Below are 15,695 nucleotides of genomic sequence, written 5' to 3'. Positions count from 1 at the left end.
CAAAGTGCTAATTGCACTTTGCAAGCAAAAACAACTGAAAACAAGCTTTTAAGGCTCCAGCAAGCAGGCATGAAAATTGAGACCATCCCAAAGAAAGGGAAGCCTTTTCAGACAGCTGACTGCAATATTACTCAGTGGTAAAAGTCAGACCGTTTCATCCTGAACAAAGGGAGCAGAGGGGTAGTCATTTCTAAATAAGTATATCGGGCAGCTCTTTTGGCCCGCACTCTCCACTTCCAGATAGGACAAAATTCTGCTTGAAGGGAGAAGGAGATCCATATGTTTGGCCCCAGGCGTTAGGCACATGTATTTCTCACCGCCCGCATAATCTCAGGGAGCACTTCCTCGAGGAACGCCACCGGTTGCTTCTTGCACGCTCGCTCTTCCATTTCTGGTGGTCTCGACAGGAGGCGTGCAGCCGGAGCTATGGGGAGGGCACAGGGGACGGCAGCATAGCCGCTCCCCAGGCAGAAGCCCGCTGGGATGCCCCAAAAGATAGCAGAGGAAACTGCTAGGACCCTCCAGCGCTCAGTTTCTGGCAGAACTAAATGTCTGCAGTTATTTACAGAAAGAAATCAGATGGTTTGAAGGTAACCGGCTGTGGCTTTCTGAGAAGAAGGGTATCAAAGCTTTCAGATGAGAGCCTCCTTTGAAGATGCGCGTGTGGGGAGAAGATGGCCCCATGCGTTTAAGGGGACGGCATGGGGGGACAACATGACTCCACTGGGGACGGCAGAGACCTCCCCGGAGACGGGAGAGCTGAAGGCTGCTGGTCCCAGAGGGATGGGGCACCCAAAAAGCCAACGGGGCTGGGTGTGTCATTCATTTGGGAAAGAGGGGCTGGAGACGCCAGGCACTGCAGCAAGCGGCTGAGATGTCTGTTGGGTTTCGCTGAGATGGCAACCACTCAAAAGTTGCTGTTTCTTTTCTCCCCCTCGCGCTCCTTCTAACAAACTGTAACTTTACCTTAAGGAAAAAAAGAGCAACAGAAACCTTGGGAATTTTCAATCAAATAACAATGAAAAAACCATTGTTTAGATTGCAAAGCCAAACACTCTGAAGGTAGGCAGGGTGAAGGCTGCCTGCACAGCCTCCTTCTACAAACACTTTATGAAACAGACTTATTTCTATGTGTACCTATGATTTTTTCCCACAGCACTTGACATCTTTAAATGTTTAGGATACGCACTCAAAGGGCTAAAGTTTGTCGTCACTCAGGCAAGCATAGATGTGGTATGTCCTGCTATTAGCATTCCTGATGCTGCCATCTTTCTCTCAACATCATTTTTGTGCGTATCACTGGAGTCTCACGCCTCCCTTTCCACCAGGAACAGCCAAAGCCTCCCTTTTGTTTATTAAAGCAGAAAACTAAAACGGTCTCATTAGCCAGCTGGAGGTAAGCAGCCTCCTCACTGATACCAGTGGCCATACAGAAGAGCTGCTCTTTGTGCCACCCTTACGGCAGTTTGTCTATACGATTGGATTGATACTTATGCTTTTTTTTTAGTCATCCTTTCTCCTAGTTTGCTCGCTTCGATAATTAGCCAAATGATGTAGGTACTTCTCCCCCTCCAAGTAATCTTCACCTTTGTGCAGGAAGCATGCTAATTTGCCAGAAAGCTACACAGCATTTGCATGTTTTTCCATCTAATTTGGCAGCGTTGGCGCTTAAAGCAGGTGCGATGCTAATAAGGCAACTTGAGCAATCAGCCCAGGTAGAGATTTGTGGATTGCACAAGAATTTGTTTGGAGTGTCTTTCCGTGTCTGTGTTCAGTGCTAATTACACTTGGGAGAGGGGGGAAGGAGGGAAGCTGAGCAAGTAAAATGGGCTAGTGGAAGACCGTGGCATTTGGTTTTTCTGAGAGCCTTTGAATAGAGGGTACCTGCGCTTCAACTCGGCCTGAACATCTCTTCCAGGGCCGTGCTCAGGAACAGAGATGTTTCCAGGGGGAATGGAGGGTGCATGGGTCCTTGCTGCCTCCCGGTTTGGTGCCGAGCAGAGCACGCAGATAAATAGGGCCGGTGATGGAAGAGCTGGGAGAGCTCCCGCTGGGAGTTTTGGCATCTGCAGTCCTCCAGGCCCATGTTTCCCCTGGCCCTCACAGACACCGCTATTTACCTCATTAAAACCCTAACATGCACCACATCGGTCTTGCAGGAGTTTCTGGCACGTGAAGGCAGGGAGGCCAGCAGCTGGTCCTGCTCTGCTCTGGCGGTCGGTGTGATGAGGTTGAACCAGGCTCAGCCCTCATGGGTCACCTCGGCACAGCGCTGTTCCTCAGCTTCCTCCAGCCTGGGAGCACCCGGTCCCTCCTTGTCCCCCTCCCCTCATTCCCCTCCTGTTGTTCACCCCGTTGAGCTGTTTGGCCCCGCAGACGCGTGACCCACGCCCTGGGGTGGACGTGGGTTTTCTCCCAGGGGAGGGATGTGTGCTGCTTCCCCGGGCTGAGAGCCCAGGTTCAGGACCTGCTACAGCGTGCCACCCAACCCATTAGTAACAGCCTCCTTTGGGCAGGCAGGGATGTCAGAGCTGTCTAGGTAAATTAAAATTCATTCAACCTTTTCTGTCACATCAGCTCCTGCTCTGCCTTGCTCACCTGCTTGCTTTTCTCACTCAGTTCCTGTTGGGATTGGAGCACTTAAACTAACAGATACCTTGCAGTTTTCCATAAGCAAGACTTCAGATTGCTCTAGGCAGAAACTGCATTTCTTAGGTTAAAGAGACTGATTTTCCCCCTCAAGTCTATTATTACTGTTGTTGTTGTCATTTATATCATTACTTATACTATTACTATAACTATTACTATTACTATTATTACTATTATTTTATTCCATCTATGCCGGGCTATGAGTTGGGAAAGCATTTGAGGATAACTCCTACCTGCTTTTTGTCACCCCAGGCACTACAGAGCTAGGATTCTGGGTTTTGTGACGGAGCAATCCATCTCAGGACATGCAAACGAGTTTTGAAGATGTTCCCGTTGTCTGGATCTGAATATCCCTAACTATTGACGATGGTGGTGGCATCTGACTCAGGCCTGAGTTACCCAAACGACCTCTGTCATTATAATACTAATGAGGTGGATCAAAACCCCAGACTCCGATCTACCTTGCACTGCAGTGTTTGCCATCTGGATCTACTAGCGCCATATATCAGACATTAGCAGAGAAAATCTGAGGAATCAGTTGCTTTCAGACACCCACTGGGGAAACACAGCTCATGTCAAAACCCTTTTACACATCAGAAAATGCTCCCATCCTATATAAAGGTGTGGAGCAGCGGGGCACTCTCACTCTTGTCTCCCTCTTCTCTTTTGGACCAGAGCAACGACCCCAGATCAGCTAGAAAGGGACCTTTTTCCATGGGATTTCTGGCTTGACGGCAAGCAGGGATAACTGGGTGTTTCATGGACAACTCCTTCCCCTCCTGCCATCTCCCAGGCTGTGCTGGACCAGGGTGAAGCTGACCCCAGAGGCAGGGGAGGGTGTCACGGCCATCATGTCCTTCACCACCAGCCCTGCAGATGCTCCCACTACTCCAAGATTAAATCTTACTTGACTTAAATTCCCTTCCACTGCAAACATTTCCTTGAATTAATAGTTTTTCAACAATAGATAATCAGAACACTTGCCTGTATTTTATTTTTAAATAAACCGGGTGAGGATCAAAAGCAGATAGAAAACAGACTGATTAATGAAAGGGGGTGTTGGGGTTTTTTAAACTTTCAACAGATGGAAAAGCAATTAATTTTCAATCATGTTTTGATTTATTTTTCATGGGAATCCTTATAAAGGCTTCCAGTGAGTTGTGGCCCCAGTTAAAAGCACAGCGGGGAAGGGGGCCACAGCCCAGCTCACTGCAGGAGGGCCAGCATGGTTCCCTGGGGAGGATGACAGAGGATGAGATGGGTCAGCTAGTTGAAGCAAAGCAGGAACCCTCATTTGTTTCAAATACCTTCTTTAAACAAGTAAGAGGATCCAAGGTAGGAACACAATTAAAAGGAATCTCTCTCTTTCTCAAGGAATCCAAATCCCGAGGACTTTTACCTCTATCCGGGCAAAACTTCTTCCCCGCGTTACCTTGAAAGGTTTGCCTTAGCAAAGAGTAGGCAGAAGACATGGCAGAGTCCTGGGGCTTGGGGCTCTGGCCCCACTCCAGCAGTTGTGCCGGCACCCAGCCTGCACAGCGACTCCAGAGCCACATGGCAGATGCCCACAGCAGAGTGTGGCCCATCCTTGGCTTTATACTGGCATCTGGGTTTTGACTGGGAGCCACCAGCCTCCACTTGCAATCATACATGTCCTTAGGGCGGGGTGAGGTTCCCAACATTTCACTTGGGAAGCCCCAAATGCATGTATTTTGCCTGCTTTGATTTTGGTGGGGAATAAACAGCCTGAATATTTCTGAGCACAGGTGTTTTTAAACCAGAAATATTTTTTCCTGGTTGCTTCAGCCAGACATACCGTCACACAGCAAAACGGGAGCGAGAGAGCATGGCGAGCAGGGGCTGCCTCGCTTCTCTGAAAATCATCTCACCGTAGCTTCTGCCCTTCTTCAGAGAAAAGACAAGCCCTGCTTTTAGTGTAGTTAAACTCACCGACCTTAACTGAGCTGACCATGCCCATGACCTTGAGCCAGAGGAATCTCCGGGCCCTCCCACGTGATATTTGTGCCCATAAACACCCGGATTAAGTGACCCGTGCCAAACACAAAACAAGAGCAATGTGGTTTGCTCAGCACTCACCCTTGGCCACGTACTGCAGCCCTTCCCAAGCAAGAAGGAGGCGGTATTCAACAGGCGGCCACCCGTGGCCACACTGGCAGACCTCAGCAGTGCCAAGCCTGGATGACCAAGGGCAAAAACAGACGGTGGGGGGTCCCCACCGGTGGACCCGGGTCCTCCCTGCACAGGCGGCTCAAGAAGCACTAGCTGCTCCCAGCTTTCAATGGCTGGTGACATGAGCTGGGCTCGTGCTCCCAAGCCAGGGTCAGTGCTGTTTTTCTTTTCCAAAGAGCACACACTCGCTGGTGAGTTGTCACAGATCTGCAGTATCAGGAATTAGGGGCATTTTTTTAATGCGAACACAATGTTATCTCATTACGTGTGTTCTCAGGGCACTGCAGCGTGAGGAAAGCAATGAAAACATCTCTCCCCTTAGGGCAAGGCGATCTTCTAACTGGGACAAGAAAAGAGCTGTCCTGGGCCAAAGCCAGGCAGAAGGGATTGCTGGCCAAGGGAGAAGCTTTAGTCCTCTAAAGTCTCTCCAAAATCCCATTGGCAAAGCTGAGTTACACCACTGAGAAGTAAACATCCTCATTTTAAGATGAACTGCAGCGACCAAAGCTGAACAAAACACAGGCAATGGGCACTGGGACTTGGCACGCGTCCCTCGCATTTGGTTTTGTCTCAGTCAGAAACAGTTATGGACCTTTTGCCTGGCTTGACCCAAGGTAATATTGCTTTCCTAAGATCCAGAGAGTTTTCTTAAACTTGGCCCAGAATCATGTGATTCTCACCTCAGGCTTACTTACCTTTATGAGCCAACCCTTTGGTAAGGCTGAGGAACTCCAGGGTTAGTAACTAGATCTGAAATTTGGGGACTCTTGCAGAGTATGGCTCAAAACTGAAATGAAAGCTTCAGCCTGTCCACTGGAAGACTCCCATCAAGACCTAAGGCTGCGCTGTGGAAATACACGAAATAAAATCTTGCCTATGCTAAAGCCACAATGCAGATGAATGACCTGTGCTGCTTTAAAAAATGAATACATTTTATCCCTTTAGATTACAACACAGGAATATGTCTTTCCCTATCAGTGAAAAGCATCCTACTGTTTATTTCAGTTGGCAGACTTGCTGCCAGAAAGGAAATGAGAATATTGTCTCTAATGAGTCTTCTCATAATGGCAATTTTCTAAAAGAGGTACCAATTCTAGGTTTGTGTCAGTAGTCCCTCATCTGCAAGCCATGGAATAAACCTCCCAAGCCTATTACAGTATGCAGCCTCACTTCTCCAGAGCCAATGTGATAATGTCTTGACAGAGCAGCAATTCCTATTTTAACAGCTATATAGATTCTTCCCATGTGTGTACAAACACATCTAAGCCCCGATTGTGCCTCTAGTCTCCTCTAAATCAAACAGCCTAACCCACATTTCTCTTCCCCGCTTATCTGTTGATTCTTTGCCACATTCGAGCTGCCCACCATTTAAAATGCAGCCCCGTAGGCATGGCATCCTGCCTCTTTTCTTTGGCGGCGCCTCATTTGACCCATGTCTGCCAAAGCCATTTGAGGGAATTAAGGTAATGTCTCAGGAGGTCTCTCTGGCATCCATGGGAGGCACGAAGCCACGATGTTCCTCACCACATCTACAAGTGGGCCAAAGAGTCCACCTGCCTCCTTCTGGATCTTGGCATCCGCTGGGCGAATAAAGCCCTGATCAAACAGCCCTCTGGTTTTCAGGCTTTACAGAACCAAGATTCATCTCCTTTTAAGCCTGTTTCCAGGTGTGACTGAGATGTGTCAAAAGTCTTTGATCCTTGCACCATGTGGCAGGTGAGGTGAACAAGCAAGAACTAAGTCTGCAAACTAATCTCACTGCTTTGAGTTCATGTTTGGTAAGATTTTTGCAAAACCATCTTTGTGCCTGGCCTTTGCACAAAAAGGTTGTGGTGAACTGAATGCCTAATTGGTTCAGCTGGTCTAGGTTTGATCTCTCTGGGCCACTTTTCTCCATTTCTAAAGTGTATGTGTGTTAAAAAATTCAGAAATGCTTGGGGCGGTACTCAGAAACTTGGAAGTCCCATATACCCCCATATGGAGAATGCTGTTTAAAATGTGGCAACACTCTTAATGGTAAAGGTGTGCAGCTGAATAGGGCAGGATTTTAACAGACCACTGAAACAGAAACTTCAGCCATGGAGTACATACTGAGCATACATTACACTGGCTTGTTTATCCCAGCATGCAAAAACCCCAGCAACCTATTGAGAAGCCAAGAGCATCTGAAACCTTTGCAGGATACCCTTCAGCAGGACTTCGAAAATGAGCACTCCTGGTCAAGGACATGCTGGTTAAGTATACCCCCAGGGAGCAATTAATTCCTGTGCCCTGGCAGTGACTGCAGACCCAGGAGGTACTTTAAGTTGTCCTGTGGTGGCAGGATCCAGAGCTCCCTCCAAGAGCACAAATGCTTCCCATCCTCCCCTGGAAGAAACTCTCCATGGACACGGGGTCGCAGTCGTGTGTTTGGCTGCATCGCCCTCAACTTTCAATCTGCTGTTTGCTTCCTTGAAGACGACTGTCATCGGTCTAATCCAGTTTCCCACAGTTCTCCCCTCTCCTCCACCTTGGGAAACTATGGGTTTGTGTCCAGGTCATTACTCAGAAAATGTTGAGCCAGCCTCAGACCAAAGAAGGAAGGTGTCTTTCCTATGGAAATCTGTGTTTTAAACCTTCAGGGAAAAGGAGATTCAAGTAAAAACTGGAAACCCAGAGCCAGGCTCTCCATAGGGATGGGAACTACAGACAAAGGACCTGCATAATACTTCCACAACGGCCCGAGCGTTCGAGACCCACACTTGCAAATGTTGCGCTGGCATACATGACTATGCACATCAAAATGCAGCAGTGAATTTCTCATACTTCATCATAAGCCTATAAAATGAGTAAGCCAAAACTGAAGGTTTGTGGAGGTTCACAGATTTTTCAGTCAAGCCAAGGCCAAGTCTCAAGCAAACCTGAGCCAATGCCTTTCACTTGGAAAGTGCAGGGTAACCTTAGACTCTGATAGAGCTATCAGCACAGAGGGGTTAGAAGTCCAAATCCATTAGGTTGTTCCGAGATCCTTTCAAGCCCAGAACAATGTGTCCAACCCCATTTCCAAGTCCAGACTTGCTTCTCACCTGTAGGAAATAGTGCTGCAACGTGAATAAAAATGCAACAAAGTTCAATGCCAGACCTGGTGTAAGAGGGGAAGAGTGATTCATTTTAAAACAAAATTAATTTCACTCCCTCATACTGTCATACCCACATAACCCTAAGCGCTGCGAAGCATGCATCCTCCTATCTGGCCAGGATTCCTTGTGCTGGCACAGAGGATCAGGAACACTGGCTACCCAGTCCTCACTAGGTCTTCCGAGTGACACTGTCCAGGTTCAGATATGCTATTTTTTACCCGTTAAGAGCTGACAGTGATGAGTCTCTTCATCCTGCCACACCTCTCTGTGAGTCATCAGGATTTTGTCTCCTGAGTCCCTTGTCTCCTGATCTGGGTGTCCTGAGGGGTTGCGCCTCGTTGTGCTTCTCAAACACCTGCTAGCTCAGCTGCCACCAACAACTGCCATCCCTCCTGTCCCCCTCCTGCCAGTTGCTCCTTTTGGAGTTTCGCATCCCAATATTCCCGTTCGTTCTCCTTTTGTACCAATCTTCACATTTATATCACAACTTTCTCCACTGCCTCATGGGTTCCACATGAGGCTGTGCTTGGGCACACCTTTCAGCTGACCTCCAGGATGCTACGAGGAGGGAGAGCCCAGCTCTCACTCAACCCACAGGAAGGGTTCAAGGGGCTCAGACGAGAAGCAAAGTATGCTCCAGCCCAGTCCTCCAGCAGGTCTTCTGAACTCGGTTCTTCCTGAGCACATGGTGGGTGCTTTGGATAAGATTCATCTGCTCAGATGTAGACACTTGCCCCCTTCTGAGCTTGCCCCCTAGGCAATGGACATAGCCCATTCTGGGAGCAATACCTCTCTTTCTGATGGAGATGGCTAAGATGGGTTAGATGGAGTGTGCCCATGGAGTGGCTATTTCTCTCCATTGTCTACCCAGGGAGACAAGGACAGCAAGCTCAGACTGAGATGTCTACTCTGTAGACCTCTGAAGTTAGGTGAGCTGAATCCTATCCCTGCAGCCCAGAGAAGAGCAAGCAATGGGGGTGGGAAATGCATGGGTGGTGGGATTTGCCATTCACAACCTGATCCCAAGCCCTTTCTCAGCTGTGCATTGCACACGCAGTTTGAGCTTCCCCACACTTCCTACAAACTTCCTAAAAGCGTGAGCAACTTGAGAGCAGGTTTCCCAGGATTCTTCCTCTGCAGACTTCTCCCTGCATTTTCATCTCACAAGCATCCTTCTCCTGCCAAGCTGCTGGGATGCTGGCAAGGCCCTTCAGCTCCTCTGCCGTCCCCCTCTAGTGCAGCAGAGTTTGTGGCTTTTGATCTTTTGTCCTATCGACCTAAGTTGGCTCAAGGATGGTCAGGAAGTGCTTTGTGGTCTAGGGTGCATTGAGGCATGCGAAGAAAATGTTCTGCAAAGACTGCTGGGCAGGACAGGCTTGTATGTGGTTGCTCGTAACAGCAGGGGACTGGATGGGGTGACCCAGGTGGTCACTTCCCCACCGAGGTTCCTAAGTGCACCGGTAGCACAGGTCAGCAGCTTGGCAGCCTCCAGTTTACCTGCCCTATTGACATGCAACTACCTTCTGATTTTTGCCCATGGCTTTGATTCTTAAAGGACAAGTGAGGGAAATCTTGCGTTATTGCTGGCCTCCTCTAAGCACACATGAGTTTTGCTGCCAAGCAAGAACAAACTGCATGCAGAGTAAATGTACAACCAGGGTCCAAGGGGAGCGCTGAATGCCAGCCAGCGTGTCGGTGGCAGCCAGTAAGTTTGCAGGCTCGGGAAGGACGTTGCTTGGTGTTACAGAAGACCTTGATGACTCCAGACACCACTGGTGCATGTGTACGCAATGGTTACCTCAGTAACAGGTGTTAAAAAGTCCCAGCTTGCTCAGGAATAGGCTTTGCCACCCTCCCTCTCCCCATAAAATCCTATTCTCGGCATGCTGGCAATAAATAACCCCCTTGGCGTGCACCGTGGGCACACCCAGTACTCAAACGGGGCCATCCTTTGGAAGGGAAGGTTATTTTCAGTAGTGGATTTTAGCTGAAAAGGGGAAGCTCTGAATAGGGGCCCTGGCATTTTGCAGGGCTTAGCTGAATTGTTTGTGCCTGCTGGTTCCCACAGTCCTCCCGGCGTGGTGGTGTCACTGTATCCACACGAATGAGGGTGAAGTGATAGTTTGATTAATGTCAGTAGTCTGGCACTGGTGAAGGTGCAGCCTTTGCTCTTTCCTCAGCTGAAAAACAATACAGCTTTGTCACTCTTCAGCAGTCGGCAGGGACGCATCCTGAGAACCGGCTGAGCCCAGCTACTTGGTGAGAGGAAAGAAAGGAGGGGAAAAAACTGCTTATTGTTTTGACAGAGAGATGCTGTCTCTAAGATGCAAGAAACAGGAAGAGCCAGATGCCTTGTACGGTTAATGGTCAACAGCAAGTACGGTTTCAATCTGACAGGCATATCAAAATGGCCCTCTAAAAGATCACCGGATCAGTCTCTTCTTCCTAGAGTGGACGTGTTTCTTGGTTTCCAGTTGCAACCTGAACATATTTCTTCTGTATTAGAGGCTTTAATAAACCACACTGTCTGCAGGGCTATTTTCTCGCCTTGATTCAGTTGGGATTAACACGAGACCAGCTGCTATTCACCATCCTCCTATTTTCCACGGCTCCCATACACCTCTGCCGCATACGTTTCTGGAGGGAAGGCTTTCTGCTTTCCAGACGGTATCCTTCAGTCTGGTCTGCGCTGCCGTGCCTCTGTTCTGACAGGTATGGTCCCACCACGGGTACAGCATTAATCCTCGGGGCACGTGCAGGCAGCTGGAGCCCTGGCTGCACTTGCAGGCAGGCTTTTTGTGTGAGCTTTGGTCTGACAGAGGTGCTCTGGGGACCTGCAGAGGCATTGCAAGGAATGCCCAGTGAAACTGGGGCTGGGCAGGGCTCTGCACAAGGGCAGATACATGGCTAAAGCTAGCCTTGCCTCCTGGACCTCGCAGCATTTATATGAGTGATCGGCTGCATAGGCACAAAGCGATCATGGCTGGGGAGAATCTGACTCCTTCATGGGCAAGAGGGTGGCAAGACTGTGCGTTTCCCCTAGAGGTGCAACCCCTGGTTGCCACCAATGCGGAGTAGAAGTGCATTGCACATACGTGTAGGTACATCCATGCTATGTCTATTACTTCTTTGGCATTCCCACTGCATGTGTACAACATACAGATCAGTGCCTTCCATTATGCATACCAGATGTGTCCGTTCATTGCTTGCCATCTTTCCTTCCCAGTTCAGAAGGAAAGGCTCTAGTCTTTGGAAAGCGCTGCTGCCAAATTCATCCTGCAGAGCAGTTGCCCCAGGAGTGCAACATCAAGAATCAATACCACCAGGTGAGCAGGAGCGAGCTGCTGGAGGGCAGCTGGGAGCTGGCTGCAGAAGGGAGGTGATGCAGAGGCAGAGTGAGAGCTGGAGTCAGAAAGGCTGCGCCAGTTTGGGTGCGGGGCAGTACCAGGGACTGATGGGTGGATCAAAAGGCAGTGGCCTTTAGGGGGAAGACGCTGGCCAGAAGGAAGGTTCAAAGGGAACCCAGTAAAAAAAACCCTGAGCTTCCCTGGAACAGGGAAAGTTGGTGCTTTGCTGTGGAGCACATAGCACGTAGTAATAAAAAAAAGTGGTGGCTTTTCCCTCTTTTCGTGCTCTCTCTGCAGGAGCCCAGCTGGTGCCCCCGAGATGCCCCAGGTAGCATCACTGTACCCTCACCTACAAAATCCAGCCCAAAGTCAGGGCCTGGGCCCTTCCTCTGAGGTGGGATGGGGGGTTTCCACCTATGCATAACTTTGTCTTCTCCCTTGAGGCCTCTTCTTCACCACCTCATGCTGGGCATAGTTTGGGGGTTTCCCAGGGAGTCTCTAAATTGCTAGCTACAGGGACTTTCCCTGGGAGCTTTTTCTCTGCACCAGGACGCGTCTGAAGTTTTGTCCACCCCGTGTGAGCAGATGCTGCCAAAAAGCTGACTATAATGAGAGTAACAACACCCACACTTTTTCCCGGGGTACCCACCCACCAGATCCAAAATACCATGAAAGTCATCTTCCAGGCACAGCTGTGCCTGGCTCACGTGGGCACAGCAAACCCCCACGAGCATCACCGGCTGGCGTTGGTGCCAGTGCCCCATTGGTGCTAATGAAGCCAATGGAGGAACTTCAACTCGGTTGATCTTTTTTTCCTTAATATCCTCCTGGGTGCTGGTAACGAGTTCCCCAGCTCTGGTACCTTCCTGGGCACTGGGTGCCCTTGGCAAGAGCTAACTCGCAGACTGGCCCTGTACAAGAAAATGCAGCTGCCAGGAGCCCCCTTCCTGCCCAGGCACTTGTTCATGCAACTCCTCTTCTGCTTCTCCACTGGCTTCTTAAATCTTGTCACACTTAAGCTCTGGTCCCTACTGTCAAGGGGCTCAGTAATTCCCTCTCTCCGATTTGAATCTGCCCGCACAGGGCTCGTGCTGCTGCCTGAGCTCCTGTAATCTCTCTGCACAGAGCCATCCGAGCAGAAGTGCTTCATGCAGTTTCTGTACCAAGCGCTTCGAGGCTTAAAGCAACCCCACGTACAAGAAGAGTTTTCTCTCCAGCACCTGTATATTGTATGTCTACAGAGCACTTTTTAATATAAAAAATTATGCCTAATTTTCATGCTTATCTTAAGAAGTAATGCTGAAGTCATACCGGTCTTTGTTCCCCTCTGTATTCTCCAGACTTCCATCTTCTCTTTCCTTAAGATCTATCAGAGAAGTGAGCTAGACATTAAACCAGATTTTTGTTGCCGTTGCACGGTCTCCTAATTCTGTTCCCATTTACCGGCCGACACCTTGTGTTACCCAAGTGCTGACAGCGCCTGTGAACCCCTGGAAGGGCTGCAGCGTAGGCATTGCAGAGGAAAATTTCAGCAGATAGTCCGGCAAATCTTGCTGCTGCCACTGGTCCCCTGTGTGCCACCCTGCCCTCTGCAGAGGCAAGCGCTGCAGACCAGAGGTTACAGCAGTGGAAGGGGGCAATGTCTAACCCACGATAACAACCACGGTCAAGGCTCATCTCTCAAAGCCCTCACTGACTCGTAGATTGGCTTCGGTGCCCAAAACCTCCTCTAATTTTTCCAGCTCTGCTAGCGGATATAATGAAAAATATTCCCTCTGTCTACAAACCTTTGACCTGGCTGTGTCCTGAGACATTGCAGCTACAGCAAAATATGCTGGAGACCTCAGTGGCTGGTTCTTTTCCAAGGTAAAGAGAGCATTTCACCTCAGATGCTTGAGAAACGTGAGTTCACATCTGATTTATTGGGGGACTTTATTCTGTGGTGCAAACACGCGGTGAGTAACTCCTCTGTGCCCCGAGGGCTGTGGGGGTCACAGGGAGAGGGCTTTTCGCCACAGTAACTGCTCGCCTCAGACTGACTCCCTCTCACCAAAGCATCCCTGCATATAAACCCCTCCTGCAGCAGCTGGCGAGGAAAGGCCCGTGCAAATGAAACCACAAATGCTATGGATATGCATTTTTCCTTCCATTCATGCTGTCTTACTCTAAAATTTACAGGTAAAATGCTGTCAGATTCTGCTGTCTTAGTTTTTTGTTTTTTTCTTTAATCTCTTGGTTAAATGAATGCCTTTTTAGCTGCTTGGTTAACGACCTAAATGTGCAAGTCACACGGTGAGGCTACATTCTGCAATTTGCCAGGCACCAATGTGAATGAGAAGCTTAAATGACGGTTAGGCCCCCATCAGCAGCAGACTCCCAGCATCAGCTGCAGGGAGGGAGAGCAGTACAGTCCAGCTGCACAGCGACCGCATGCTGATTTCTGCTATACTCTGCTGGAGAGCATTTACAAGTATTTCAGATGCTAGGCTGGCTCCCGCACTTTATCTTATCGAAGGAGGAATGAGATGAAAAATGCCTCTAGCCTCTGTTGTGGGGGTTTTTTTTAAGTTTGTGTTACTGAACCATAAACGAGTTGATCTATACTTACTACTTTAGCCGAAGACTTTGTCTCCGAGTTATCTGTCTGCTTCCCAGGGGAGAAGGTGGAGTGTGGCTGGGCTGCTTTTTCCGAGGAAGATGGAAATCTTTGTTATAGCCAACTTCACCGGTTCACCTATCGGTACCATTCCTTGTTTGGGCCTTCCATGCATCCCAGTCTATATCTCTTTTATTCTATGCTCCCTTTCTTAATAAGTTAAAATGATAGGGCATTAGTAGTGCCTGGAAGAGAAAAACCAGCCTGGCAGGCTTACAAGTCACCTCTGGTGTGTACTGCTAGAGAAACTACTGCCTAGCAAAAAATTGTGAACAATTGCTTTTCTTTACAAAATCCTTTCCCAGACTCCGCTGAATCACCCTGCAATTGCTAATTAAGTTCATTGTATTACATTTTCTCTGTGTTGATGTGACAGGGTATTTGTTTTGCATTAAATTCAGGTGAGACTTTGAGCTGACATGTTGAAAGTCAATGAGAAGCGGAAATCATCAGGGGAAGCCAAAATGCTGGAGAGTTGAATGAGCCTGTTGGGCTTCCTGGTTTCAGTCCCACGGACAGGGTCATATATTCTGGAGTCGTGAACCTGACAAGGGAAATAATGACATATCCAGAGATTGAAACAAAGCTATGTATAGCTTTTCTTACCCCTATGGCCCACTGAAGCACATAAATAAGTCACGCATTTTGCATTACTGTTTTTTGGACTGTTTGGAAGTAGTTCATAAATTATCGGAGAAGAAAGGTCAGGCTCTTAATGAATGCCTTGGAAAATCAGCATTTTTGGGAAGGATTTGACATGCTTTGTTTACAGTGCAAGAGAGTTCAACATGCAAATCCTCTGAAACGCCCAAGGAGCCTTCCAGCAAAACCAGCAGAGACAAGGCTAGACATCCCAAATATTTCTCCTTAAGTAAAAACAAACAACAACAAAAAAAGCAGGAAATTAAACCCCAGACCTTCCTTAGTCAGCACCGAAAACTACGAAGCAGGCTTCTTTCGAAGGTCTTTATAGCTCACCTCTGAGCTCTGGCAACAGACGCCTGGTGAGTTATCTCAATATAAACACCATCGGAGCCAAATGCCGCCCTGGTGTGAGATCTCAGCCGGGCGTCCCGGGCTCATGCAAGGGACAAGGGTGGACGAAAAGGGACCCCTTTGATCAGAGCCTCCCGCATGGCAATGGCCTGCATGTGGGCAGAGCAAAAGAGTTTGGGGGGTATTTCCCCCCTCAGCTTCCCCTTGTTTCCCCCCGGGTGGCTCAGTGGCAGGGCGGCCCTGCACACCCCGTCCTCCAGGTGCTGGCACGGCTCGGCATGGCTCGGCACGGCTCGGGCTCAACGGGGAGGAAAAGGGCTGTCAAAGGTGGGAGCGAGGCTCTAAGCGACTTCTCCAGCGGAAAAAAAAAAACCCAACCAGCGTTGCAATGAGCAATTTGGAGGGCAGACAGCAGTGCATTAAGTCCTGCGGCGAGGGGCTGACATCAGCCTGAGTGGGTGGAAAACCGAGACAGCCTGGACAATGGTGCTGCTCTGCTTCCTTTTGAGCACATTGTCAAAGAAAAAAGGAAAAAGAAAACTGAAATAATTACTGCTGGGGGAAAAAAAATTAAAATAATAATAAAAAAACACCGATCTCTGGAGGAACATACAGGGAATGCTCAGAAAAATACCGAGCGTGACCTTTCAGTTGGGTGTTTCCTTCCAAGCAGGGGAGGCCATTCAGTCCCAAAGACGAGGGGCTGCTGCCACCTCTCGGCGCTCCCGGCCGCGGGGG

Source organism: Aptenodytes forsteri, unplaced genomic scaffold (assembly GCF_000699145.1).
Source record: "Aptenodytes forsteri isolate BGI_AS27 unplaced genomic scaffold, ASM69914v1 Scaffold2, whole genome shotgun sequence".
Lineage (NCBI taxonomy): Eukaryota > Metazoa > Chordata > Aves > Sphenisciformes > Spheniscidae > Aptenodytes > Aptenodytes forsteri.
This window is presented reverse-complemented; position numbering follows the sequence as displayed.